The sequence below is a fragment of the Haemaphysalis longicornis genome, unplaced genomic scaffold, assembly GCF_048455015.1.
Source record: "Haemaphysalis longicornis isolate Haplotype H1 unplaced genomic scaffold, Haemaphysalis longicornis Haplotype H1 scaffold_10, whole genome shotgun sequence".
NCBI classification, from domain to species: domain Eukaryota; kingdom Metazoa; phylum Arthropoda; class Arachnida; order Ixodida; family Ixodidae; genus Haemaphysalis; species Haemaphysalis longicornis.
This window is the reverse complement of record NW_027526204.1, coordinates 87,097,957-87,125,168: the sequence shown is the minus strand read 5'-3', so window position 1 is coordinate 87,125,168 and position 27,212 is coordinate 87,097,957. Positions and strand designations below refer to the sequence as shown.

The window sequence follows — 27,212 nt, the reverse complement described above, 5'->3', positions numbered from 1 at the left end:
TGCACGATTATTTTTAATTGCGTGGGTCGTGAAGACGTAGCTCCCATGGTCGTGAAGACGTAGCTAACAGGGAAGACGTAACTAACAGGGTCGTGAAGACGTAGCTAACAGGTGAGTCCCCCTTAAGGGGACCATAAGTAACTCCCATAGGAATGTTTACAGGTGAGTCCCCCTTAAAGGGACCATAAGTAACTCCCTTAAGATTGTTAACCGGTGAGCCCCCTTCAGGGGACCATAAGTAACTCTCTTAGGAATGTTAACAGGTGAGTCCCCCTTAAGGGGACCATAAGTAACTCCCATAGAAATGTTAACAGGTGAGCCTCCCTTAAGGAGACCATGAATAACTCCGATAGGAACGCTAGCAGGTGAGTCCCCCTTAAGGGGACCATAGTAACTCCCATAGGAATGTTAACAGGTGAGTCCCCCTTAAGGGGACCATAAGTAACTCCCATAGGAATCTTAACAGGTGAGTCCGCCTTAAGGGGACCATAAGTAACTCCCATAGGAATGCTAACAGGTGAGTCCCCCTTAAGGGGACCATAAAGACAAACTACAACCTCGTTTAATTTGAATAGTCGAGCCTTTTGTGACCCACTTCGTCCCATTCGAGCCTCAAAAAACACCTTTTTAACCGAGAAAACGCAAGGAATATTTAGCAAGTCAAATTTCGCGCTAAAATGACAAAATATGGGCGGCAGTGACGTAATATGGGCCAACACTAAGAAAAGAGTTATCAGCGTCTTAACTGCATGTTCGCGTTCAAGTGGTGCGATAAAACAGAACTAGAGGTCATATAATCCGAGTCATGTTTCTTGGCGTTGGCTTGGGTCGGCGTCGGCCAATAGCACAGGCACGGAAACTTGCGTCACCAAAAATGGTGACTCCCTAGTGGCGACTCCCCAACCAAGTGGTGACTCCCCAGCCCATTTTTGGCGTCGCCGAAAATGGGCTGGGGAGTCGCCATTGGTTGATATGTTTCTTTAATGTGCGCGTTATTTCCTTGAAGTCTGCGATAAGCTTGCTGCCGTCATTATGGAGAAAAAGCAGTCTTTTTCACAAACCAAACTTGTATTTTCTCTCCATGGCACCTTTGAACCTTACAAGTACTAGTCCTAGTGATCCACCCCGTTCCTCTAAAGCGGGACTGTAGCATTTTTAGGGGCGAAGCCCCTTAGTGGCGGGGGATGTTGGCGTCTCCTGTCGTCGTCGTCGTAATCGTCGTCTGATGTTGGCACGGTACTAGAACACCGGGAAACTCGTTTACGTCAGAACGTAACGCGTACTAAAATAACACCGGTACACTCGTTTACGCCTCGTGCTAGAGAGATAGAGAGACAGAGAGAAATAACTTTATTGTTTGCCCCAAATGGGGTCAGGGTTGGGGTAGGGTGAAAGTCCCTTCCCTCCCTCTGCAGCCATCGGCCAGGAGCCCCTGCTCTTGGCGGCGGCCTCGGCCATCCGGACAGCCCTGAGACTCGGCTTCCGAGCTGAGCAGTATCGTTTCCCACTGCTTCGGTGAAATTATCATTCTTCATGCTTTATCTGCGGTGATGATAGCAGGCCGAAAGACACACCTCTCTCTTCCATCTTCCAGCACACTGTACCCCGGTAATCACCGGAATCGGTGTGAGAGGAACAGTGAGGTGTACAGTGGGTAGCGTGCTTGTCTGAATCTGTCTTAGTACAGCGGATTCCCGGCGCGTTATGTTTTTGTGCTGTGTTGGGTGCGGGCTGCGTCTTCTGTTCCACAACAAAGTGGGAGAACTGACGCAGGCGGTCGCATGAATGCAAACGCTCGTACAAACAAAGCTCGGGTACCCTTCAAGCAGTGCTGCAAGCGATAAGAACAAGCAGTTCCTGAAAGCGTCACCTGGGATCTGGCCTCGTTGGCGAACGCGGTCATGGACGTCTTCTCGGGCCCTTCGTCTACGAACACGTACTGGTCCAGGTTGTTCAGGGCCGCCACCCGTGCCAGCGTGTCTTGCCGAAGAAGCCGCGTCTTGGCGAGGTGCATTTCCTCGCTGCTCTTGGCTGTGCCGTTCTTCAGGATGTACCTTGAAGGTGGAACATTGGCATCGTAAGGAACAAGCGAAAAGGCTGGCTGGAGCTCGGTTCAACCATCCCTTTACACATTTACCGGTCGCGCTCTACTGTACAAGTTAAGCAGTAACCACATGCAGAGATTTTTGCGAGTGACGCGAGGAGCGATGCGACTGGGATCTGCAATCGCTCGTCCCAATCGCTCGCTAAGGCAGCCACATGAAAGCGATCGCGCGAGCGACGCGACGAGCGATCTCAATATTGCCGCACAGCGCCCAATACGATTATCGAAGTACACACAGCCGCAAGGTTTTTTTATGTGTGCATTTTGTCACAAAAACTGGAAATAAACGTATTTCAGTCAGCAGAGGATCGTACTTTTCTAGGATGCTTTGTGCCGCCGCTCACCTCTTCCCCTCGTTCTCTCCCTAAGCCGGAAGTTGCGCCCCTTACCGCTCTCCCTTTGGCTACAGTGTACTTTGGCTATACTCGGTGACAACTTAAGAACGGCACCGGAAGTTGCCGCTGTGCCTTATCACCGTAGCCGGATGTTTCTCCGCGTGGCGCAAGTAGGGCGTTACTGGGAATATTTTGAACATGGCGAGAGCCGTTCCTGTGATTTTTTAGACTTATTATGCTTATAAACGACTCCAGTGACGACAAACAAACTGCGTGAGACAAGGCAGACGGTATCACGCATTCATAGCAAACCCATTTCAAAACGCGCGCGCACTGACGTCACGGGTCCGGCGTTTTAGCGGAGTGATACACTACATGAGGTGGTGCCGTTCTTTAGTTGTAACCGAGTATAGTCGCTGAGGCAACTTCCGGAAGGTGAGCGACTTGATCTGGCAACCCATAACCGAGCGATTCGATGAGCGATTTGGTCCGCGGCGAAAAGTAGTCCGTCGCTAATCGCGTCGCTCTCCAAATCGCTTATGCATGTGGTTAGCGCTTTACGGTATGGCTGAAAGGATTGAGTGCGTGTCTCACAACGACATGTCGATAGTGTTGGTTCGCAGGTCATCCATCCTATTTTAATTATGATACGCATGAAACCTTCCTCTGTATTCATCCGTCTTGAAATTGTTATTTTACGCGTTTGGAAAAATCCGAAGGTTCGGGCAGAGTTCGGCGGAGGAATATGGCGCTCTTCAGGGGCAGGTAATGTTCACTCTCACAATTTGGCGTACAGATAAAAAAAAATTTGTTAAAGTGGAATAAATTACGTAAAAGAGCCGTTTTAGCGTTTCGAGAACTTGAAACGTTTTAAATACTGCCAGTATACCACGCGATTCTTTTCGACCAGCGATAATCTGCCTGTGCATCCAGCTCTGCTCCCTATAGCCAGGTAGAAAACTCACTATATATCCCTTCTATCCCACCACCACTTTAAAAGTGTTTTCAGCTTTGAGAGAATGTTAGGTATTGTGCACGGCACCAAGCCCGATCATATTAGAGAGTTTTAGCAGTCCGTGTGTCCGGTCGTGTACGTAGTTACCGTGTTGACCGGGACACGTCTTGGCACTTGTGCATTCGTCGCAGTAGGGGGATTAGTTCCGCGGGCCGGCCTTCGCCATGTCCGCGCATTCGTCACGGAGGGGTGCACCTCCTCACCCTTCCTCCTCACCCTTCAGCGCGCGCGCAGGCGGAGTCGGGTCCCGGTAAACTAGGTAACTACGTACACGACGGAACAGACGGACTACTAAAACTCTCTATTATTTTCCGCTTCCGGTATTGTGTGAGATTACCGTCGTGATCGACGTTCCCTTCCTACCAGCGCTGCTGAAAGCACCACTAAATAGTTATTTTCAATTAAAGTAAGAACACTTCAGCACAGCTCTGCACAAAACACGACTGCAGCAGAATGTGCGTACACGTGTAGAACGTCAGGTTTGTGTCTGTACATTTTCTTTGTTCTCGGTTTTGTTATTAAGGCAAATTGCACTGAAACTGTATTATTTTAAGCGAGTAATTTAGGGGGAAGCTGTGGTTCTTGAGGCCCATAAAAATTTTTATACACCCTGCACTATTTGCGCGGCATTGGTGTAGCTCACCGAGATAAATGCGGAGGTCATACTATCATCATCTTCATCATCATCATGAACAGCTTATTTAGGTCCACTGCAATACGAAGGCATCTCCCATTGACTTCCGCCCGCTCGCGTCCTGCGCTGCCCGAGTCCAGACAGGTCCGCGAATTCAATTTGTTCCACCGCACCCGGAAGTTTCATGCTCTTACGTCATATGAAGCGCGGATTTACTCTATGAAAGCGACGTCCGGAAGAAGCACCCGCTCATAACACTTTGCAGGTCCCAACGGCTGCAGTGAAGTGCTTTGAAATTTCGTGCGGCCGAATGCTTTGCTCGCGCGTACTCGGCACGCCTACCTGGAGACTACAAACTCCAGGGCGCACTGGCCGACGTAGTCCAGGGGCCGGTAGGAAACGGTGGAGTTGAGCCGGCGTGCCTTGGACGGGTGCAGCAGGGCCCGTGTGAGTAGATCGGGCTGGCGGAACGAGTACGCCGACAGCTTCTCACTCACCAGCCGCTGGGGGAAACGCAGAGACTGCCTAGCAGGAGCGTCCAGTCCTGTGGGCGTGCGAGAAAAAAAAATTACAAGCAGGGTACAAAATTTGAAATGTTGGTCTGTTATGCAACCTCTGCGGGAAAACCGCGCTTCGGCGTTTTAGTAACGCCCGAGAAAAAAGACGCAAAACCAGGCGTCCATGTCATCGAACGAGGTTCACAAAAAGCGCGAAAGCCCTGCACACTCTGCTTGCTGCACGTGCAGTCTCTGACGAATGGAACGAGAACATTAAAATATGAACCGGAACACACAAATAGCGCGATTCGCTTCCATGAAAGTCAAGATGACGCGTAGCTTAGTTACGAAAACGGAGTTGGGAAATGCCGCTTCCGAAAAATACTAATAGCGTGCCATTATTACAGCTCCCCGAACAGTATTGTTCAATATTGCGTGATCTTGTTCATGTTTTTCGTGTTCGTGTTTCATTTGTTCATGACTGTACATCAGTACTTCGTTGTCATCTTCTTTGCGTGGATCATCCGAACCAGCTGACATTTCCGCGGGAGATTCAAAACACGATTTACAGCAACCTCAACTTGGTTTCAATACAATCGACCACAACGTTAAAGATCCCCAGGGGGTCAAAATTATTCCGTAGCCCTCCACTACGGCGCGCCTCATCGCCTGCGTTGCTTCGGCGCGTTAAACCATACAATCAAAATCTAGATGCCTTCGATCATTGGAGTTTCTTGTTTTTAGAAAAATGGCAGCGTGTGTTAACCCGGAAAAAGGTTTTCAATTAATCTAAGACATCTCTTTTGTAAAACCAGAATCCGTTCACGATTACCTTTTGCCATAGTGCCCCACACTAGATTAGAGTAATATAAGCGAGAATAAACCATTGCATCGTACAGCTATCGTTTGAACCACATTGGCAAGATTGACGAAATTAATTAATTGAAGAATTACTTGTAGTATTATTAATTTATTTTTAATTATTTAGCGATAAATAAAAAATAAATAAATAAATAAATAAATAAATAAATAAATAAATAAATAAATAAATAAATAAATAAATAAACAGGACGATACATAGGCACCCGTAACATTCAGTGAATGCGGTAACTGCCTAACGGGTGCCGCCGTAGTGCAGGCAATAATAATAAAAAAAGATTGTCTCACTATAGCTTGTATCCGGTTTCCAGACTGGTTCGTCGTTCCAAGCCCTGCTTTCAGTACCCTCCTCGTAGCGTGTGTTTGTATTTTGAATCAAATGACTTCCGCTCACAGCTATAATTTAATTCTGCTTTCAGTACCCTCCTCGTAGCGTGTGTTTGTATTTTGAATCAAATGACTTCCGCTCACAGCTATAATTTAATTCAGTCAATTTTCGGAAGCTGAATTTTAAATTCAAATTGTTAGAAGTTCGGGAAAAGGTCATGCTCCATCATACCGTCTCTGACGAAGCTCGGAACCTTCAAACAAGAATTTACGAATCGTTCTCAATAAAGCAGAAAAAGCTGTTTGTACTTGCCTAACGGCTCTTGCAAGGTGGGAATTTCTTTCTGTGAAAAAGGAGGAAATGCAGCGAAATTAATGATTTCCAATAATATATTCATCAATCCTAGAAGAAGCATTCCGCGTGTTAGCGGATATCAAAGTATTTTAACTGCTCTTCAGACGCTGTAAATTCACCGCAAAGCCACATTAGTGAATGTCGTCATAAACTAGACGAAGGCGATTAAGTAAAATACCATCATTTTCAGTTTTAAATCCAGCAAGTTCGCAAATTGCACGTGTGTACGAGATTTCGGCGCACGTTAAAGATCCCCAGGTGGTCAAAATTAATCCGGAGCCCTCCACCACGGAATGCCTCACCGCCTGCGTTGCGTAGGCGCGTTGAACCCTACAAGCAATCAATTTCTCCCTTAGAGATCTTTTGGACCTTTAACCGAAATTACAGAAAATTAACCGTGCATAGCTAAGCCCGTAATTAGCAACGATTAGTGCGAAACACCCTATTGAACAATGGTCATTAGTGCGAAGCGTTGATAAATGAATTGGTTTTGTTAGGCCTTCTATCCAAGTGACCGGGTCTTGATTAGCCAATCTGAGCGGTTTAAAGCAGCCGAGTGCAGTGCTGGCGCGAGTTTCTTTGTTTTGGCTTTGCTGCGTTTGGCGCCGCTCGCGCCAGCGCGAGGAAGTATCTTTTAAATGCAGAGCATTTCAGTAACTCACGATGTCACCCGCGTTGACGTCCGTAGTCCTCACCGCACCCCTCCCTACTATATATATATAAAAAAATACTATCCGGCGCCCGGTCTCGATCCCTCGACCCTGCGGGCGGAACGCAATGTACATGGTGCTCTACCCACTGCGCCACAAAGCCGACACAGAATGGGACGCTACTAACGCGCCTTATATCGTTGACTCATTCAAATTACTGCTGACGAGCGCTCTCTCGTCAGCAGTTGCCACAAGTGCAACAACATTAAAGTAACGCAAACTACTTGACGTCGTGTGCCCCCGGAAATGCTCTGCATTTGATCGTGCCCCTCGCGAGGGGGATGTTTCACTGTGTCTTCTCTCGGTCGCGGGACCCGTGGCGCCATCTGGCGGAGGCGCGGCACAACGCGTAGCACTTTCTTTGAAAAAGTGCCTCGAAAGCGCGGCAAATATGAAATAGGGATGACGTTTCATTGTAACCTCGCATTTGTGGCTATATCATAAGTTCGGTTAGTGCTCCTGGCCTCACAAGTAAGCCAGAGAGATGATTCTGCTTTTGCAAAACTTTCAAATACTCTTTGTGTAGCACCTTCTGAGTACTTGCCCTGAGCTGGGATACAAATTTTTTTGTTAACTTTTGATCGCGTTCTCTAGCCTCTCATTGGCGGCGTTTTTAACATAGAAAGCTTCTTCCTTTGTTGTTGTTCGATTTCGCGCTACTCGCGTGAAGTCGCTGAATAAGACATTTATTATTTTTTGTGATTTTGGGGGGATTGTGATATTTTATTTTTAAAATTCCTCCCGAAGGTCCCCGTCTGACATCCCAAGTGGGCGACTTTACGGTCTTATGAAGTCACGACTCTCTCGACCAATCCTCCTAGTCGTAACAATGGGTTCTCTCTACTGTTTCATTAAAAGAACACTGTGAGGCTTGGTTCCGTGCTTGCGTCTTGCCGTAAATGTGCCCCGGAATATCTGTGCATTAAGCAATACAGACATGTAGAGGAACCTTTCCACCGGTGGTGCTAGTAGTTTGAAAAGGTTTTGCCGTTATATGTGTGTACTTTTATGAGCAATATGAAAGGGAACACAGGAACGCGGGGCAAACAGCCTCGAAACAGACTCGGAGCGATACGCGGATGAAGCTGTGAAAAACAAGGGGGAACAGTTGTTAGCACAGCATCCACCTTTCCACTTCGTTCCCGGCGGCGGCCGCTGCGTATCACCAGAATCCTTCAAGGCATTGAAGGACTCTGGTATCACTCACAGCTGTGTCTGAGGGTGTTTTCTGCGCGTTCCTGTGTTCCCTTTCATATTGCTCATAATAGTACTTTACCTGCAGGCTTGTTCATATGGAAGCCACATGTCTTCGAGGTGTCGTTACGTAAAATGTGTCTGTAAGAGCCTCTTATATTATGGAATCAGGACTTCGTACGGCGTATATGTTGGACGTCATCCGGGACGTGACTAAGAGTGTAGATTGCACGAATGGTTTCTGGTACTCGAAGAAACCCCAGAAGCACAACAAGCGTGGGCGAAAATTTGGTTCCCGACCAGACAAAAAACCCAGTTTACCAGACAAGAATGGTGCGCAATAATATTGATCCTAAGGATAAAAACTAACGCCCGAATAACGCATGCTGTAAGTTAGCATTCAACGATAGCAACGGTACCTTCTGTTTGGACTGTGGCATTGTCCATCCGGGTCTTGTGAAGCCAACTACTTTCAAACTCGTCGATGAGGACCACGTCGGTGACCTTTAGAAGTACAATCAATCAATCAATCAATCAATCAATCAATCAATCAATCAATCAATCAATCAATCAATCAATCAATCAATCAATCAATCAATCAATCAATCAATCAATCAATCAATCAATCAATCAAGAGTGATTTTGCGTACGCCTTCTTGTTACAATATTCTATCACCGTCATAATGATCGCCAACATTATGCACTTATTGCTCACGCCAGGAAGATGGCCTCCCGAATAGAGTTCCGATTCCAGCCCCACCTGTTCGCCCCGAGATCGAACACAGTCGGTCCCTGGCGGCGGCGGGGCGAACCGCTCTTAGTGTGGATGGTGATTTCGCGTCGTCCGCCCGTTCACGTTTCGCGCGGCGTTAAACGCGTTCGGTACACGTTAAACAAAAACTAATATGTGCACTTGTTTGGCAGTAAGCAATGGCGTAGTTGCCTCTGCTTGCGGATTTCATCTATAAGTGCAATAATCAGCGGCCGTTGCAATACAATTCGCTAGGTTTAGTTCCACAAAACATCGTCGCCGTGGTGAGCGTGAAACGTGCTGTAAACATTGTTTCGACGCATTGCATTTTTCTTACTGATGAGTGCAGTCATCTACCGTTTCAGGAACGTCAAAGAGTGCTTTTTGAAGGTGGAGTGGTGTTTATTTAAAGGAAGAAAGTCAAGTACATGAAACGGGTAAGAGACGCAAGATCTGTGCACACCCGTGCATTTGCCACACTCTTGTCAAATTAATTGCGCTGTGTCCTTTAGAAAGAAGAAACAAAAACAACTACACTGCCCACGACCCTTGCGCTATCACCCATTCATTAACGGGGACGTGTTTTACACATGCAAGAGCCTATGTTAGGGGAAATTCTACCCGCATCTTTTCGAAAATAAATAACATTTTTGGATGTCGCTGCTTACACTGTGCGACATTTTTGCTAATTTTTTATGTACTATTTAAAAGTATGTTTCTGTGGATGCGCAAGGGTATTTCGGGGGATTTCTCGGTAAAACTAAGCAGTTGTGACTTTGCGTCCGTCCTGTGGAATTTCGAGTGTAATTTTTATATATCGTATTTTCAAATCACGACATGAATCGCCTCATTCAAAAACGCGTTTCGCTGAGCATAACCGAATGCCTAATATGGTCAGGCCTTAACCTCTGAAGGTAGACCTAAGTTTAAAGAAGAATTAAAAGTCGCGTAATTTAATAAACCTTGTTGCCCACATGTGGGCAGGGTGTGAGCAACGAGGCGCTGAATTTTTTGTATTCTTCCCACAATGCTTGCTTTAAATACTATTTTGTAAAAACGGTAGCCGCGATTCCTGGACGATGTCTGGCCAAAAGGGGGCTATAGTCAGTTTTCAAAATACTGACATTTACTTGTTGAAGTACAGCTTTTTCACCGCTACGGAAGACGACGCCTAAGGTACTTCCAATTGCAAGTAATGCTGATAGCAAACGCTTGGCGTCTCGCGTTACATACGTTCTCTTTTCGCTACGTTTGGAATGTTGGCAGGAACCCAAAGCAGACAAAAGGAGGCAAAACTTTTATCCGTGCCTTTTTTAACAAATCCTCAAGAAATAAATGCCAATGCAAAAGCGACGTTAAATTGACAACAAATCGCAGTTACCGGGAACCCGTTTTTTGATTTCGTAACGAAATATAAACAGGAACGTTCTACCATATCTGTAACAGGGCAACTTCATTTGCCATCTCTATGGTTTTGTGATTGACTGTTGTTTCACTGTCTTCGTAAGCGACATTACCCAAGACTCGAACACATCTCGCTTTTCTGGGCATCTGTTAGATTTTAAAAAGAACGCAATTGGTCAACAGTGCAGCTGTAACAGAAAATTTACGCTCACTCTGAGGTCCAAGAAGCTTGGTTTACACACTGTAACCCTGCTAGTCACTTAGCAAAAATCTAGCTAAACATGAGATGTTGATTGTACTGCGCGAGTTTGCAATTTCACTTGCAATTTCGCAAATTCGCAATTTGACTTGCGTTGAAAGCCTCCAACAAGTGACCAGACACCTTTATTCGCCAAACCTACCTTGAAAGTCGAGAAAATTTCGCTTAACTGAAATTTCGCGTAAACTTTACGCGTTTGAACGTTTACCCGTTTGAACGTTTACATTGATATCTCTGCGCTGGTTAAAATTCATAACTTCTATGTTGCCTTTCGAACGCACAAAAAAAAATATATCGTAAGCTCTTACAAAATGTCGGGGCAGTGAAATGCTAGTTACCGTTTCAGGGCATCCCACAAATTGTATAATGCGTCGTCATATGCTACCAATGAAAACGATTGAAACTGCCGTCGTAACCTGAATTCTAGAGATCTAGGCTTCCTGATTTGCCCCTATTTCCGTTTTTATTGAAAGTTCGAACTCATACACGGGAAAGGTCGAGCTTGCTGCGAGCCATGGCGTACAGGGTCATTGTCATTATTTCGGCTGTTCTGAGATTCCCGATGGGTCGCCACTTTTTCGACGTAGCAACGAAAGCTTATTGCTGCTTCCATGCAATATAATGAACGTTGAAAATCCGAACTACAGCATACAACCTTTTCTGCGCCTTTCATGCGCACATATGGCGCAAAAAATGGAGGAAGCGCGCCGACAGTATGCATTCTCCCGGGCCGCTCAGCGGAGCATCCACACTAGCAGCGCAACGCTGCCCCCACCTACATGTCGATTTCGTTGCGAATACCCCCGCATTCCCTCGTCTCCCCCCTACATGAAGTTATCTCCTATTTCTAGTGCCAATACTCTGCAGCCAACCTGTTGCCCGATTGGTATGCCTGCAGTAAGTCATTCGCCTTCCATTGCCGGCCAAACTCCGTTTGTTTAGCTGGGGTGTTTCTCGTCCGAGTTTGTTTAATAATCAGGGACGCTTGGTTTCTACCGCCAGATCAAATTTAAATTTCGCGCCTTTAACGCGCCGAACCTACACATATATGCCATGAGGCGCGCCATAGTGGACGGCTCTCACGGATTAATTCTGACCACTGGCGACTTTTAACGACTACCGGAATTTCAACGTACGTTTCTCGCTTCTATATATAAAAAAAATAGCCCCCGAATCGGGGATCAAACTCGCGTCCTTGGGCTCAGCAGCCCAACGCCGTAGCCGCTGAATCGCCAGTCAAACTATCGCTCAGTTTTCCGTACTTTTGATATTTTTTAGCGCAGTAAAACAAATTTTGGTGTCGGTATTTCGTCCCGTATAGCGCTGCTCGCTTTGCGACCCTACACAGCCAGAGTATAACAAGACACCCAAAGTTGAAATGCGCGCGTTGGACCAACGCACCCGGCTACATCCGTGTCCACGGCGCTGGCACTGAAGAGGTCCGCGGCGTCGTCAGCCACAATGAGGCCCAGGTCCGATATAGCCAGCGCTTGGCTTTGAAGGGCACGAGCCAGGGCCGCGGTCGTTGTTAGCGTGACGCTCTTACCCGCCATCGAGCCCCGGTTGAGCGACTCCAGGGAACGACCTACCACCAGGGTCCGGTAGGCACGCCGGAAGTAGTCCTCGTACTGCCGCGCCATCGACCCTACGCGGATAAAAGGTGATGATAGTGTAGATTCCCGTATTTACTCGATTCTAAGCACCCCCGATGCACGGAGTGCTTAGATTTGAAAAAAAAAAACTAAATTGACCTCCCCCCCAACAAACACACACACTTTTTTTTTCGCTGTGATATGTCGACGAGGTGGGTATATGGAACGGTGTTCGATTTGGCCAACACTGTTCAAAAGAAAAATAGGCAGAGACAGTGAACGGAAGATGACAGTTGTAACATTAAGGGACAAGAAGAGAGCGGAGTGGGTCAGGGAACAAACGCGTGTTAAGGACATATTAGTAGAAATTAAGCAGAAGAAATGGACGTGGGCAGGGCAGGTAATGCGAAGGCGAGATAACCGTTGTTCATTAAGGGTAACAGAGTGGATCCCTAGAGAAGGGGAGCGTGGCAGAGGGCGGCAGAAAGTTAGAAGGGCAGATGAGATCAAGAAGTTTTCGGAGATAAATTGGTCGCAGTTAGCACAGGACAGGAGTAATTGGAGATTAATGGGAAAGGCCTTTGCCCTGCAGTGGGGCGTAGATAAGCTGGGGATGATGATGATGAGTGAACCTAGAATGAGACTCCATCACCCTCGCTACCACTTGAGCCTGTTTCCTTCCTTGAGCCGCTGCTCTCAGTATCCCACAACAGGTCGTCTTCTGTTCCGTCGAATTTTCTTGCAATTAAGCACTTCGTTAAAATATCGGCGCCGAAATTAACGTGGACCCTTTTCGACGTGTCTGAAATCCACCTTGCGATGGTTAAATAGAAAATGGGGTGCTTGGAGTTGCAAAAGTGCGGTAAATAAGGGTACCATTCTGGACACTTGGCAATCCACACGCAGGTAATAATACACGGGAGAGACCCCTAGCATCCACAAGGCATTGCAGGAAGTGTGGTCAAATTCAAATCATTTTAAGGTGGTTCATGCGCGGTGTTACTTAGTTTTTTTACAGCTGTAGCGGCGCTCACATAACTAACTCCACATTCGGGCATGGCTGCAGAATGGCAACTAATAGGTGAGCAACCACGTTCCCGTGTTTGGCACCATCTCCGATAAATATTACACTAGTTGTCTGACGATTTTGTCAGAACCGGACCGTTGTTTTATTACGAAGCGGAGAGTGCCCGCAGGTACTGCAGCGCCCTGACGGGTGGGGTCAGTAGTTTTAAAGTTTAAAGGGGCACTGAAGTGAATTTGTGAAGCTCCCGTTTTTGATTGCACTGCGTAGACTGGCTCAAATTAACACACTTTTCATCGTTTATGCGGTTGATAAGTCGGTAATTTTTTTATAAAGCCCGCAAGAAGAAAACCTACCATGAGGGGTCTGCGGCGGCCGCACCAACTAAACGCTTTGATGTCGGGAGGAGGTGCACCGTGATTGGACGATGTCCAAGATTAGCAGTCAAACAAGTTTCGGTTTCGGTTCTGTAAAGCAACATGCTTGACATACTACGTTATCGTAGGATGGGCATTCTCGATATCTCAATAATCATCATACCACGCTTCTGCCATGTTGTCGGCTGTAAAGTGCCTAAGATAAGCCTTCCAGGACGCCTTGGAATCGGAGCAATCACAAGCCGAGACCTACGCAGTGGATGAACGCCCTCCGCGTCACCGCAGACGCTCAAATGCCATGCGCTCTTCCCCCATATTTGGAGCTTGCCTCACTCGTGCCTGTATCGTAAATAGTGTGTTCGCACTAGGCCAAGGGTCTGCTTTTTCTTGTACGGTATCTGTCTGACTTTCTTGATACCCAGAAACCTATCAGACCCTCTCACACTACCCATGCCGAGCCCCAGTGAAAGACAAGGTTTACAGCGACGACGATGCCTATGATAAACGGTTTTTCATCATCATCATTATGGTGATGCATTGTGACCTCTGCACTTACGTGCGTTTATCGCACCTCATCTTTAACCAGCCTTTTACTTCAATGCTGGTAATGACAAGTACACGACGACTGAACGGTGAAAAAGAATCTACGCTGGGACAACCGCGCACATGCACGCCTCACGCTGTTGTCCCAGCGCACGTTCCACTTTTAAATCTAATCGCGTGACGAGCCTCATGATTCGCCAAATCCGCGCATTCAGTCGCGCTGATTGGCAGTTCTAGGGCGTTTCAGTGAACCCCCATGCGGCGATTGCTTAGGGCGAACGCCTCTCGATGACCAGCGCCAGGTAACACCCAAACGTATACGATGCAGCAGCGAATGACAGATACGCTTGATTACCTGCGCATTTTACAAAGAGAGGTACAAAAATGTAGCCAACAGCGATCGGTATACGATAGAAAGACGACCGACATTTTTTTTTCTTGATTTTTCGTTAGAAACAAAACAAAAAAGAACAGACCTTTTTTTGGTTTCGCACAGCGGGTGAGCTGTTGGTATGTACAGATTTCGCCCTCAGATACAACTGCTTTTGTTTTTTTTTTGTTGCACAAATCACACAGCGCTACATGCGCACGCCAGGAAACTCTGGCAAGCGTCATCTAGCTGTCAGGCTTCTGGCCCGCATATAGGGGAGTTGAAGGACGCGGTGCCCTCCGCACGTACCGCAACTCCCGGGTGACGGAGAGCGCGCGGGCTCGCCGCTGCACTCTCTGATACACATATTGCAGCAACTGTGTACGTTTGCATATATATATATATATATATATATATATATATATATATATATATATATATATATATATATATATATATATATATATATATATATATATATATATATATATATATATATATATATATATATATATATATATATATATATATATATATATATATGGTGCGATAACCACCCACAAGCACAGGAAAAATTTACTTTGACATAAATACCCCAGAAAGTGGAGGGGAAAAATAGCCCCGCCGGTAGCGTAGTGGTTATCGCACCAGACCGGTATGCTGGAGGTCGTGAGTTGGGATCCCACCTGGCGGGCATTTTTTCTCCACTTTCTTTCCACATTCTGTATCTGTTTCAATGACCTACCATATCCTCCCCTGTGCTTTCCGAGGTTTTCTTGACTGCCAAACTTTATTTCTGTCTTATTTTCTACGAGCCCCTCATTTCCCATTCTCATTCGCTCTCTCTCTCTCTCTCTCTCTCTCTCTCTCTCTCTCTCTATATATATATATATATATATATATATATATATATATATATATATATATATATTTATATATATATATATATATATATATATATATATATAGAGAGAGAGAGAGAGAGAGTTTCATCTTAAGTTGCCAGACCGCCAGACTGCAATGCACCCTTTGCCACCACATTTCCTAACCCCATCCTTTCATCTAGTTGAGGGTCTTCTCTACACGAACTAGTTTTTTATAGTTTCGCAACTGGTCTCCCCAATTATCAGGAAGGCTCCGAGGGGTTGTAATAGCTGCGCGACTGCGTTGCGTCAATGAATTAAGGCATACAACTGCTTGCGGCACTTTTACGGCATTTACGTATATCTTAGTAATTTCAATGGCGGTATAAGAACAACCGAAGACATCGCTCATATAAATGATATCTTAGCGAACGTTAAGGAACCTAAGGAGATATCAATTAAATCATAACTCTGCGTTATAGGGCATGCATTACAAAGGAGAGGTACAGAATGGGCACGTCATTTTTTATCACTTCTTGGCGCCGCCAGACTATCCGCGCAATACTGCGGTACTATCAGTAAGCGAGGTAATGAGAAAATCGTTATCGTCGCGACAGGCGCCGGGTCAAGACGGGAATCACTGATGCGCGGCCGAAGACGTGCGAAGCGCGCTGACACCGCCGCAGGAGCGACGGAATAGGGAAACGGGGAAACCGGGGAATCAGAGGAGGCAAAAAGGGGGAAACACGTAACAAGACAACACACCTCAAACGGGAGAAAATGAACGGGGCCTCCGTTCGCGTCAATTATGCAGGCAGCGGTGTGCGCGGCCTGGCGAGCGCCAATAGATCAGCGTCGCCCATTCGTGCGCCGGCAGAATCGTCGCCCGAGCGGGCCAGACGGCGCGATGATGCAACATTCAGCGAAAAGCCGCGGGCTGCGCGCGCCTCGGTAATAGCGTGCAGTGCCGTGAAAGCTTGCGCCGCCAAATATGAGTGAGTGCTCAAAGGGTTGCAAATAACCGCTAACGGCGAAGCTGTTTTACAAGCCCGCAAGTTCGCCGTTGCAGAAAAAAAAAATAGCAACAAAACAACGAGCGCTTTAAAGCGCGGGCCTCGCGACGACCGCCGAGTACTCAGCTCGCGCAGTGGCGCTAGCAACGACGACAACAACAACAAAATAATAAATAAAAATAAAACTCCAGCACTCTCGGCAAGCGCTACCGCGCATGTAAGACAAAAAAGAACTTCAGTGATTATGCTAAAGTTGGAAAGAGACCCTGCTTGGCAGAGGTCACCGAGGCCGCCGCATTCTCCAGAAGCCATTATGAATAATTGGAGACATGGCTACGAGTGTGGCAATCTTTCCCGAGGTGGCTTGCAGATCTCGCCACCGCTGCCTCGAGTTGATCACGAAGAGCTCGTGGAAGTCTACAATGCTGAGGACGACGACCTCTTCGATGCATATGACGACGATTAGTATACTCGGTTACAACTCAAGAACGGCACCACCTCATGTAGTGTATCACTCCGCCAAAGCGCCGGACCCGTGACGTCAGTGCGCGCGCGTTTTGAAAGGGGTTTGCTATGAATGCGTGATATCGTCTGCCTTGTATCACGCAGTTTGTTTGTCGTCACTGGAGTCGTTTATAAGCATATTAAGCCCAAAAAATCAGGGGAACGGCTCATGCCATGTTCAAAATATTCCCAGCAACGCCCTACTTGCGCCGCGCGGAGAAACATCCGGCTACGGTGATAAGGCACAGGGCAACTTCCGGTGCCGTTCTTAAGTTGTCACCGAGTATAGCACCGTAACTATGCAAACAAACAATGAGACTGGAACCTAACTATGTGTCCAGCAATGCTCACCTACAACAGCTTCGCCATTCAAGTCTTGCGCGTGAGTGCAAGCTTTTCTGAATTTTTTATTTTATTTTGAGGAATGAGGGACTGTATTACGTAAGAGAAGGGGAAGAGAAAAAAAAACAACGCAAATGAAGCGGGATGAAAAGGTAAGAAAAAATTGAAAGAAAGGAAGAGGAAAATTTCATTCCCACGCGATGAAAGGTGCTGATGCAATGGCATAGCTCACAAGCCCAACTTTGCAACCCTTTGGACGGTGGCTGAAAGCCCACTGTATCCGATTGCCGTAATGCACTAAAAGAGGAGGATGTAAGGCAACAAAGAAGAGAAGGTTGCGCGAAGAGCTACTATGACTCTGCGCTGTGCATGTACTATTAAGCACTTTTTGATGGTCGTCCGTTTGCTTTTACTTCCGTAGAGGTTTGATAACGAGCGCATAAAATTATTTCCGAAAACCGGGGTTGGCGTCGCAAGCACAGGGTCAATTTCGTTTAGATTCTCAATGTAGCTTCATCAGCTTTGTTTTATTAGCGGCTTTAGTGCACTTGTCCACATAAGAGCGTTTCGAGTGAGTATTTCACAGGGATAGGCAAACTGATAAAAATCCCGTACTTTGGCTAGAGATATGCCACCACAAGCTGCGCCGTTAGCCTTCTAAACCCCTTTACCCGACCGGCGATCTCGGACAGACGGACGGACGGACGGACGGACGGACGGACGGACGGACAGACAGACAGACACTTTGGCTGATGATCAAGATAGGAACTGTTGTAATTTTCAGCAAAACTTCGCAGAAATTTATGTAAAACCCGTTTCTTGGTGATTATTACCTACGTAAACGCGAATGCTATTGTATCGATGGGAGCGGGTATTGACATCTGGATGCATCCGCCGACAATTGTCAGCATCATTGGTAATGGGGTGGGGCAGTCTTCTAAATTAACCAAGCTTCTGCTTGGTATACGTTACCTTTAAAGGAGCCATGAAGAGAAAATACAACTTCGTGTAATTTGAAAGAACTAGGATTCAGTATCTCACTCAGCTCCATTACAGCCCCAAAAGATGTTTTTTAACGAAAAAAAGAGCAAGAAGTATTTAAAAACTTTCAAATTTTGCGCCACAGTGACGTGTTATGAGCAAGAATGACGTCATACGGGCCAACAATAAAACGTAATTTTCAGTGCGTTAACTGCACGTTAGCGTTCAAGTGATGCGGTCAAATGGAACTAGAGGCCCCATTACAGACGTCCAGTCATGTGTCGTCGCGACAGGTCAGTTAGGCGGCCGCCAATCGCACAAACAAGGTTCCGTGACGTCATAGAGAAGTTGCGGGAAATTGGCTAGGGAGTCGCGACCACTCCACGCGTTTTCTTTAATATTTCCGCTATTTATTCGAAGATTGGGATGATATTGGTATCATTGTTATCGGGACGAAGCAGTCTTTCTAATAAACCCATTTTGTCTTCATGGCTCCTTTAAAGCTGTTTCCTTTTTGTTTGCCTATGTTATGTCACTTCTGCCCACATTACGTCACTGAAGCACGAAGTTTGAACATCGTTCAATAGTTGTCGCATTTTTGTTTTCGGCTAACAAAACCGATCTCGTGGCTGGAATGGAGTTGAGGAAGGTACTAACCGCTTGTTCTCTCAAACTTGTCCGAGTTGTATTTTGTCGTTATGGCCGCTTTGAAGGAGCCATGAAGACAAAATACAAGTTGGGTTTATTAGAAAGACTGCTTCGTCCCGATAACAATGATACCAATATCATCGCAATCTTCGAACAAATAACGGAGATATTAAAGAAAACGTGTGAAGCAGTCGCGACCCCCTAGCCAATTTCCCGCGACTCTTCTATGACGTCACGGAACCTTGCTTGTGCGATTGGCGGCCGCCTAACTCACCTGTCGCGACGACACATGAATGGACGTCTGCAATGGGGCAACTGGAAATTATGTTTCGTTGTTGGCCCGTATGACGTCATTCTTGCTCATAACACGTCACTGTATCGCAAAATTTGAAGGTCTTTAAATAATTCTTGCTTTTTTTTCGTTAAAAAAACATCTTTTGTGGCTGTAATGGAGCGCAGTGAGATACTGAATCCTAGTTTTTTCAGATTAAACGAAGTTGTATTTTCTCTTCATGGCTCCTTTAAGTGCGTCGACTGCGCGGTGGCCTTCAGGTAACACGATCGAGCAGAACTATATAGATGCTCCCCTATATAACCACCCATTGGCATGTTTCTTAGCGTTGGCTAAGGTAGGCGGCCGGCAGACTCACAAGCAAGACTCCGTGACGTCATCGAGACCTCGCCAGAAGGTGAATGCGGTGTCGCCCACACTTCATCAGTTTTCTGCAATATCGTCACTATTAAGTGCGAAGCACTTTGGGGGGGTCGCCTTGTCTTTTTTTTTACTTTATTACCAGCCTTCAACACACATGTACAACACAAAAATAACCAAACGCTGAATATGGTACGACACACCCCGACATACACAAACCTACCAGCCGTGACTCCGGCTAGGCTTTGTCAATTACTCATCACTTTAGAGTAGTTACCGGCTCTAGAAAATCCAACCAATAGGTACTGGCGGCTGGACTCTCAGCCCCTTAACGAACTTCGTGACACTCTCCCGCAGAAACTGGCGGGCCGGTCGGGCATCCACGTCTCCATGGAGCCACGCCATGCGCGCCCGACATATATGCTGTGAAGGCCCAGGAGCATTATTAAATCGTAGGGGACTCCTTCGTTATTTTCTGTGGGTAAATACCGTGTACCATGCGGGTTAAGTGGGAAGTCTTTGTGTAAAGTTCGCTGCATAACATCCCAAAGGTGAACCGCCGTCCAACAGTGTATAAAAACGTGGTCTATGTTATCCGGTTGTTTACAAATTGTACAGTCAGTACACCACGGTGTATTTAACTCATTTTCTTTTAACCATGTTTGCACAGTAAGTGTCCTTGTCGTCGTAGCTCGCTCGCTGGACTCAAGTAGAGCCACACAGCGTTCCGTCGTCACGGCTGTCGTCGCGGCGTCTCACAAAGGCCAAGGTAAATATAAATGGTAGCGAAGCTTCGGGCGAAAAGCGGTTCAGAACTTATTGCCAGCGACATCAGCATGGGGGCTTATGGGAGTGGCGATTGAAGCGCGACTAGGTGAGGAGGGAACAAACACTAGTAACAAAAAACCAAGTTTTGTTCAACAATAAAACAACATTTATATTTTACAAGCGATATTTATTTCTGATTCACATTTATTTAGGCACAATGTGTAAATAATTTATAACAATGCTGTTCATTCTCAAAAACCTTTTTTGTAGCGCCCTCTGAAGAATGGCACATGTCATTGCTCTGTGATGCAGTCCTTTTAGTGTTCGGAAAGGCGCTCCTAAAGTTCGTCTGCTAGGAAACGCCCCTCGCGTGTTTTGGTGGTGCGCATTTGCATTCGTTTTTCCTTGTTAATTTGGTGTGCACTTAATTTTTGCTGTGCGTGGAGTTGCGAGGTGCGTTGTATCGTCGGTGAACACGTTTAGTACCGTGCCCCGCGGGCACGGTGAACTACAGGACGATGCTGCCAACGGTTGGAGCGGAGCGCTTTCCTCGGTACCTCGGAAACGATGTGCTGTACAAGGTTGCAACAGCAACTCCCGTACGCCTGGCGTTTTACTCCACCATTTTCCTCTCATTTCCACAGGTAACGCGAAATTATAGTACTGTTAATACGTTCACGGGGGTTGTGTAAGGGGACGCGGTGGTGCTTCGAAAGAATGAATGAATGAATGACTTTATTTAAGGGAGGAGGCTATAAAGCCCTGTGGGTAGGGAATGGAAAGTAGGATTGGGAAAGACGCCACTAAGTAGGTGTAGTACAACTAAGTAATGTTCAAGCTTCACTGTAGCGGTCACTGTAGCTGTCTCTCGAGGTTCCGTTGGAGCAACACACACACACACTGGCCTTCCCCTGAGGGGAGGGGGTGTCCGGCATAGTTCTTGATGGCACATTACGGTTGGTGGGGCAAGACGGATGCGCACCAGTGTTCATTCGTGACTGGTGAAATTGAACAGGTAGTCGGTCAGCCATTAAACCATCTTATAGAGACCATTTTTTAGGGCAAAGTCTGTGATTTTTTCTAACATATCTGGGTTGACCCTAACATACTCGACATGCTCTAACGCCGACGTCGGAACCGTGGCGCTTGCTAGCAACTGCGTACGGCCGTCTGAGAAGGCTGCACATGACCAAATAAGGTGGAAAAGGTTGGGTTTCTCGTTGCTGCCACAGTGGGGGCACCTTGGTAAGGAGGGACGCCTTGGGTTCGTCCACTTGGATATCACATCAGGGGTATAGGCCGAGTTGGCATAAACTTTGTTCGCGAAGACCTCTCCTGTTCTTGGAAGGGTCTTTAGTGGTGCGAGGAAACCAGGGGGTGAGGCCTCGGCTAGCCGGTGCCGGCTGAGGGCTCTAGCTTGACGAAGTTTTTGTTGCCAGTCTTGTTGAGATGTGCTCGGTGGGTCAGATCGTGCTGGAGTGGTGTCGAGAACCGTGGGAGGATTTAGTAGACACTCCCGGGCAGCGTTGTGCGCCATTCGGTTGCCGTCCGCTCCAGACGTGTGGGCAGGTGTCCAGACTATGCGTATCGTGATTCCTTCATGAGACAGGTCCCGTAAGTAGAGGATGTTCGTGGCCGTAGAGTTAGGCGTGAAGGTCCTATTCAGTTCCCGGAGGGCAACGTGCGAGAAAGTGATGATGCGGAATTTCTTTGTGTGGATGGTTGAACTATGGGTCTGGATGCTTTGAACTGCGCCCAGAATTCCAAAGAGTTCCACTTCATCCGAGAGGCCGTAGGTGTTCGTAATATTGCGAGAACCACCTAGTTGTGGAACCTCGGGGCAAGTCCAAGCAACAGCGGCTGTTATGTCTTGGATAGCGGCATCGGTGAATACATCCACTTCATCGTGGGCTTTGTCATTGACCAGAGTGCGGACGTACTGTTCCCTAGCTGCTCGTTGACGTCGGGGAATGGGTCGTCGTCGGATAGGGCCGATTGCAGGTCTCTCCCAAGGTGGGATGGATTTAGGAAAGATTTCAGGGTCGAAGTTGCTGTTCAAGGTGTCCCATTTAAGAATGGCTCGTCCCTGTGGCATGTATTCGAGGTGCTTCTGGAATCGCAGCTTGACTTCTTCGACTAGATTGGTGATCGGAGGAAGTGGCACTGCTTGTTCCAGCACGTCCATCCTAGTGTGGCGTGGTAGGCCTGTTATGGTACGAATCAGGTGTCTGTTTAATATGGTTAGTTCCCAGAGATGCCGGGGACGAAATTCATATACGGGAAATCCGTAAGACAGCCTGCCGTGCGCAACGGCGCGCGCAAGCTTGAGACAGGCGTCTTGGTGTGAGCCGCCGTATTTATTTGATAGACGGGTAATGAGGTGCAAGGTGGAGCGCCATGTTGTCCGAAGATGACGGATCCATGTAGTGGGGCTATTGCAGCTGCTAATCTGGAGGCCAAGTAATTTGATGGTACCATTTCTTGATTCAAGAATCGAATTGGCGATATTGAGGTGTAGAACTTGGTCAGGGTTGGTCGATCGCTTGCCGTCGACGCTGAGAAATTCGGTCTTGTTGGGGGATAATTGCAGCTGGAATCGGGAGAGGGTGCGCTCCAAGCTAAAAACAGCAGCCTGGAGTTCGGCCTGCATAGATTCTTTTGAGTTATAATCAGCAGCCTCGGTCCACACAACTATATCATCAGCATAGAAGGCGAAACGGGCCGCTGAGTCCACTTCAAGGGTGCGGGCTACACGATTCATGGCCAGATTGAAGAGTAAAGGTCCGAGAATTGAACCTTGGGGAACTCCTCTGTCAAGGTAGTAGGTACTCGGCGTTGCTTCCTTTGGGTTAAGGCGAATGGGTCTGTGCGTTAGGAAGCCGCGAATCCACCTCTGAGCCTTCTGACTGGGGAAGGCAGCGGCTAGTTCTTGCAGGATGCCTTCTTGGCTGACGTTATCGAACGCCTTGTGCATATCAAGGGCCAGGACGTAGTCGGGCAGGCTCTTTCGGGATGTCCGGTTTATGACTCGACGAAGAAGCCAGAGGTAATCATGGGTGCTTATATTGGGGCGAAATCCCGTGAGAGCCGGGTGGAACCATCCTGTGTGTTCCAGGTGGTGTTGAAGCCTGTTGTTTATGAGACGTTCTGTCAACTTGCAAATAACAGGAGTTAATGCGATGGGTCGAAGATTCTCGGGTTTTCGAGAATCTTTGCCAGGTTTTGGGATGGGGTGGATGATACTAATTTTCAAGTGGTCAGGAATTTGCCCAGTATCCCAGGATCGATTGATGAGAGTTAGGAGGGCCGCTTGACCCGATGAGGGAAGATTTCGAAGGTCTTGCCATTTTATTTGGTCGTGGCCCGGTGTAGATTTGGGTTTTCCTTGGGAGATGGCTATATGCAGCTCGCTCTCGGTAAACGGAGAGTCGAGCTCCGCGAGCGGTGCTCGTATATCGATTTCAGGCAGAGGTGAGAGGGTCGAGATGTCAGCCGTGGCATGCGGGAAGAGAGTCTTCACAAGAGTATCTTCCACTTGAGAGTAGTTTGTATGCAGGCACATTTCTTCTAGAATCGGCAGTTTTATTTTCGCCCGTCCACTCAGGCCCCGAAAGAGGCTCCACAGATGTGAGAGACCGCGTTCTTGCCCAAGTCGTTCGCAGAGATTATGCCAGTTTTCAGATTGAAGGATTTTCTGATATTCGTTTATCGCTTTGTAATGGCATTTTAGTCTCATAAGGTCATGGTGACGTTTACCGCGTTCTCTATACCTTTTGGTAAGGCGTTCAGCTGTACGAAGCAGTTTGTGCATGTGGGCGTCCGGATTGTTGACCTCAGCTGTGCTTATTACCGTCTCCGTGGAAAGGATACGCGCTTCATTCACAGAGGCAACAAACTCGGACAGCTCAGGTTGTGCGCTCACGTGGAATTGCGAGCGAAAAAGATCCCAGTTGATGTTTGTGTACGCAGTCTTGGAGCGGAATTTCTTGCTGTTCAAGTGGAGCAGAATAGGAAAGTGATCACTGCCCCATGTACAATCCAGTGTTCGCCATTTTTTAATGACTCCGGGTGTGGTAAGGGTTAGATCCGGTGTGGTGTCTTGCTGCGAGCTGTGGAGACCTATCCGGGTAGGATGGAAAGGTTCATTGCCGAGTCGGAGGGGGCTATACTCCAGTGCTTCTTCTAGGAGTTTCCCGCGTAGATCGGAGTGGGAATAACCCCAGAGAGTACTTTTCGCGTTGAAGTCGCCTCCAATAATGACTGGACCAGAAAAGTTTAGCGAAAATATATGCGATATCCAGTCATAGGAATCCCTGGCCCGGGAGTTGCATTGAGGTCTGTAATATACCGAGACCATAAGCACAGGTTTCCCACTAGGGGGCTGAACGCGGACGATAATTACTTCTCGATTTGTATTGCTTGCTTTATCCCATCGGTGTTGAACTGAATGGCACGACTTGTGCACCAGAACTGCCGCCTGACCAGGGGTGGAGGGAGACTTGGCTTTATCTCTGTAAGTATGCGGGATTTTGGGGTCCATGTAGGTGGTGTAGTGAGGAATTTTGCAAGGGCCTCTAGTCTCCTGTAGCAGTAGGGCTAGAGGTTGGGTGGAGGATACCTGTGATTTCAGTAAGGGGCCATTTTGAGCGAAGCTTCGACAGTTCCATTGAATTATAATACGATTAGGAGGAACTAAAGAGTTCATTTAGGAAGATTGGTTCTTCTTGCGCTTGGATTCACTTGGGGCGACCGTCTCAAGAAACATGCGCATTTGGTCCATGACCTGTTGCATGTCCTGCTTAAGAATGGCGTATTGCCCCTGTAAGTCTGCAATATTGCCGCAGGCTTTCTGCCATTCCTTGCACACCTCAAACTTGATTTGCGCCTCCCGTTGTTTCAACATCTGTTCAGTGACATAGCTCGTGGGTTTGCTGCTTGCTATCTGCGAAGAATCTGCTGTGGGGCGACGAGAGGTGCGCGAGCAGCTTTGGCGCGCCGACTCCGTGCCACGTGATTGGGGTGAAGCAGATTGAAGCCGTGTGCTGGCTTTGCGGAGGGAGGCGAGTTCTTTGCGCATCGCCTGAAGTTCTGAACGAAGTTCTAGAAGGCTCTTCTTGAGTTGAATATTTTCGATCATGACTGGGTGGTTTTCCGGTAAAGTGGCGGTGGGGTTACGACCAATCATCTGCTGGTGTCCTGTGACAGTGGCTGCCCAGGAAACATTGTTATTGTTGGGACGGCTTGTTTGCTTTGTTCCACGATTTGCGTCGGACTCTTTCGGTGAATCGGTCTTTGGAGACTTTTCCTCCTTCTTTGGAAGCCGGCTGGGACAGACTTTGCTTACAGCAAGATGACCAACGGCCTGGCATGGGACACAAAAGGGTGCAGGTTCACATTCGTCTTCTTGTGCATGAGTACGGCCACACTCCGTACACACACTGGGGGATGGGCAGTATTTGGCCATGTGCCCCAAACTGTGGCAGTTGAAACACACTAACCGTTTGGGACGGTACTCGGTGACTCGTACGAGTTCCATATAATATTTTACCACACGGGGGAGAGTAGTAGATTCAAAAGTAACGATCGCTCGGTCTGTTTTTCCTATTTTTTGCACTCGAAGTACTTCAGCCTGCTCGCAACGAATCCAACTGTGGATAGTTTCGTTACTATCGTTTGGATCTATTTGGATGACTCCTCTGATGGTGTTCTTGGATGACGGAACAAGTTCAATGACTACTTCGATGGTTTCTAACTTCCCGTTCTGGCGAAAAGTAAGATGGTCGATTTGGGTGAGTCGGGTTGCGTGGCCTTCATCGTATACAGCAATGTGCGCACTGTTAGCGGCGTCATCGAAGGTAACGGCGGCCATTTCGGCGAGCTCTGCACTTGGCGCTGTTCGGCCAATTACACTGGCTATGGCATGTCGAGGAATATTTCTGATTTTAAGTTTGGCTAATGGTCTCAAATGAAGAATGTGGCGTGACCGACTTACCCTGTCTGTGCGCGTAGGTCTGCGCTTCTTGGAAAGGCGAGCTCGTTGCCAGCCTTCAGCCTCCTCGGTGGCGGCGTCCTCTTCGGTTTCTTCCATGCCGTTGTCTTCGAGCTCTTCTCCTTCATAGGCGTTCACGTCCGATGACTATAGAGTGAAAGAAGTCTGGGGTAGCTGAGGTCCGTTGGAGATCGCCTTCCCGTCCATGGTAGGAGTATGTCCGCCTTCAGTGTGCATAGGAGTGAGGTCCGAGTGAGTAGGAGACTTTCCATCCGCAGCTGCAGCGACAGCCGCACAGGCAGCCGCCACGCCGACAGCTGCGGCCGGCGGTAGGCGAGCACGTCGTGGAGGCCGTTGGGTTAGGCCTAACCGACGGTTCGGGGAAACAGACTTGGCTCTGGGACGCGTGGTGGTTCCGAAGGGCCGAAATTTGGGTTCGGCGGGGTCACAACATGTCCATGAAGAGGGGTAAACACAGGAAGAAGGGCCAACGTCGCTTAAAACGCCAGAACTTGCGAAAAAAAACTGGAGCACGTTTGGAACACGTCCGCTCGGCGCGGCCCCCTAGCGGCGATCCCCGCTTCGAAAGAAAAAAATGGATCTAAAGCTTTGTTATGTCACAGTTATCTCTTGATTACACCTAAGGCTGGCTCGGAGCAAATGGTGTCAATTACGCTAGGACTTCTCAGCGTAGTACCACTCGAATTTAAACGAGTCGATTTAATTGTCTATCTCAGTGTCTTCTTACAACGCTTGTAGTGCTCGTTGCTTCCCGCACTTGTATGCGCAAGCATTATTTCTATCGCAGTACTGTGTTGTGCTGCTCCGTGCTGCGCTGCTGCCAGATCTTTCCTGCTATGTGCTTTTACATACTACCGTCGCTTTCGTTTGCATTGATCCATTTTTCCTCTTTTTACTTATCTGTTGCGACACTTGCCTAATAATGCAACCAGGAAATTGCAGGCGTAAATGCTGAGTGAACGCCTGTAGAAAACCCATGTCTACTTGATAAGACGCCGGGACAGCTGCGGTGTGCTCGCTGCACTTTCGTTAATCGGCATTCCTGCGGCCCGGTTTTCTGC

At 47.6% G+C, this 27,212-nt stretch overlaps 1 pseudogene across 1 annotated transcript in view; it reads right to left on the bottom strand.

Moving 5' to 3' along the window:
* Positions 1-27,212, bottom strand: part of LOC144159931 (uncharacterized) — a 49,404-nt pseudogene that overhangs the window by 3,498 nt on the left and 18,694 nt on the right. The window contains exons 4-8 of the transcript XR_013320359.1: positions 11,866-12,109; positions 8,470-8,554; positions 6,092-6,135; positions 4,431-4,703; positions 1,871-2,054 (exon numbers count right to left, since the gene is read on the bottom strand). The product of XR_013320359.1 is annotated as an uncharacterized LOC144159931 (transcript). The remainder of the gene's footprint in view (positions 1-1,870; positions 2,055-4,430; positions 4,704-6,091; positions 6,136-8,469; positions 8,555-11,865; positions 12,110-27,212) is intronic.